The sequence below is a fragment of the Trachymyrmex septentrionalis genome, unplaced genomic scaffold (genome assembly GCF_001594115.1).
Source record: "Trachymyrmex septentrionalis isolate Tsep2-gDNA-1 unplaced genomic scaffold, Tsep1.0 scaffold97, whole genome shotgun sequence".
Lineage (NCBI taxonomy): Eukaryota > Metazoa > Arthropoda > Insecta > Hymenoptera > Formicidae > Trachymyrmex > Trachymyrmex septentrionalis.
Window position 1 is genome coordinate 1,357,443 of NW_017306160.1, and position 3,059 is coordinate 1,360,501.

Below are 3,059 nucleotides of genomic sequence, written 5' to 3' on the forward strand. Positions count from 1 at the left end.
CCTCTCGACGCACGCTTCCCTTTCTTTCCCTTCTGGTCTCGATCATTCGTAATTGTTCTCGGGAACGCGATCGATGAGCGATTAGTGATATTACGACTTAGCGATACGATAGAAGTTAATTCGAGTAGCAAAGTATCCGCGGCGAGCAGGGGTCGTTACGTTCGTTTACTCTTGCACTCCGTTCGCATCTCGCCTTCTAAGCGTCACGAGATCGAGCGTAACTGTCAGCGGACTGGATGTATTCCGTGCGTTTTCTTCCAAAGGTGAAACGTTTTGAAATAAAAGGATGTTTAATGGGCTTTCTATAATAAGCTCTTATTTAAGCTTTAAGTCTTAAGCCGTAAGAAGTATTGAAATTATTCTTCTCACATTCGACTGTGATTGGTTAGTTTCTTACGGATTAAGACTTAAAGTTTAGGATTCGCTATTGCAAGTCCATAAGATGAAAACCGAATCACTGTTAACAGTTACTCCATAATTAACTCTTATAAGAAATCCAATTTAGTGTCTGGTCAATTTAATACTGGAAATGACTTATTTTGTGCCTCAGTGCTTTTAGTTCTCAATATAAGTAATTAATCACTATTTCCAATATTAAATTTCCATTTAAAAGAATTAAAAACAAAAATTCTTTCAAATTGTAACGATGATAATCCGAGGCGATTACTCGTACATTTTCTAGTGACTCACCTCAAAACGGGGAAAACGCGCGGAATCGCGTCCAGGGAGGAAAAGGAAGCGCGATGCATTCGAACGAACGCGCAGGTCAATCCGCGAATCCTCGCGGGGATTCCCTGATTCCCACGGCGGACAGGACACGTTTTCATTTCCGACCGCGCTTCCGTCGACGACAATTCGCGAAAAAAAAAAATCGATCAGAAACCCGTTGTCGCGCTCAACGGTCGTCGCATCTCCGAATTCGCGGAGCGCGAGAGGTCAAGTGTTAGGGTGAAATCACACGGTGCGGAATAGAAAATGCGTCATAGAAGCAACCGATCGGCGTTATTCCGAATAGCTCTAATTGGTAGTTTCAATGACGCATTCTCTATTCCACGGTCCTTTTCCGCGCCGTGTGATTTCACCCTTAACGTCGTCGAAGGAGGCCGGAACGTCGCGATCGCGCCGCGTGGTCGCCGCTTGTATTGTACACGTACATACGTACACGCATTATACGCTACATAGCGATTCGTTTCTCCACGAATTACACACGTATACATATAAAAAAAATATATATATATATAAAATATAAATATATATAAATATATATATAGTTTTCTCCCCTCTCGTAGTGCGTACACATAGCAGTTTATTACGGCGTTATTACGTACTGTACGATATTATACATAGCATAAAGAGAAAAAAAAAAAAGAAACGAGACTACGTCGCGTACTCGCTATCAACCGAAGGGACGCTTATACCGCCATTCACGCGCACGGTTGTCAGCGGATGGACCGTGTATGCATATATATATGTATACATATACATATATATATTCGTACTTATATATATGTATGTGTATGTAATATGTACGGCACGGACTCGCGTTCGTTCGAATAATGAAGCAGAATGAAGATACGTTGTCTGCACTGAGAGGACGCTATTACAGTATAAAAACAAACTTGTATCCGTGCTGCCATTAGCGTTAAAACAGAAGGCGGAGGTGCAGTGAGGTGTGAGGACAAGCCAAAGTATATAGTTAATGAAAATACACACGAATTTATGTCCACGAGGAGACGTACATACTTATACGTATGAAGAATGTGAGCGAGAGAGAGAGAGAGAGAGAGAGAGAGAGAGAGAGAGAGGAAATGAGAGAGAGAAAGAGAGAGAAAATGACAATGTATACAAGCGCACGCATATTCGAATACGTACGCTTAGTTGCGTAAATCCGTGTATAAATAAAAAAAAATGTGACGAAAGGAAAGATTTCGCAAATGCCTCTTCTTTTGCTTTCTATTTCGACAAGTAACATAAGTAGCAAAGGAGGATAATAAAGGATTAGATTTGGCAAATTGCTTTTTTTTTTCCGCTTTGAAAGCTATTTTCAAAGGAATTTCTCGCGATCCTTCGAAGGTTCGTTACGATAGAATTATATACGAATGGAATTGGCGAGACGAGAACTCGTAATTGTCGAAGCTCGTCGCGAGTTAAATTAAAACGAACAAATGGTTCACCACACGGTACTTTACGCTCGTTTGTATTTTCCTTGAGCTTACATATACGGAGTTTCGCGATTAAGTACGCAATTGACAATTGACAGTCATCTTAATCCCTCCCAGGGTGAATTCGTTCCGCGGCGCGCATGTGAGAATAAGTTTAGAGATCTTCATGTTGAATAATTAGCAGTCTCATCCTATGTATCGTATAATCGAGAGATCAAGCGGCCGTGAGCAGTACGTATTTAGCGGTAAAAAAGACACAAGAAAAAAAAACCTATATATGACGGATAAGCGGAACCTGGGAATTATTAACGGTATTCGTAGCGTGTGTACTGTATTTCGGGTGTGATCGATATGTTGTCTGAGTTCCCGAACTATATTGTTACGTTTGCGCCTATTAGTATCATTCCTCTTCATACGAACGACATTATTATTATTATTATTATTATTATTATTATTATTATTATTATATTTATTACGATTATTATAAGTAATACTCTCTAACGCGATATTACATTGTGATAACGTGAGACTTGTTTCTAGTCCGATTCTAGCTCTTCTAATCTCGTTATAATTATTCTATCAGTACTCAGCCCAATTCCCTGGCCCTTCTCCCCTCTCCTTCCCTCCCCCTTGTCCCCGACCGTAATGATTTGTCAAACGATACGACGCGTCGCGAGATGCGTAGATCTCGCGTATAGAAAGGTGCATCCTCTGTGCAACAAATACAGTATACAATCCGTAAATATGAGGTCAATGTTGATTTGTTTAAATAAATGTAATTTTGAAAATCCATCGTGGTATTTTATTCACGCGAAGTACGGAATGGTCATTCGCGTCTCGCATCCAATTCACGTATTAATTGATCTGCTCTTTAAGTAATTATATATATATATATAT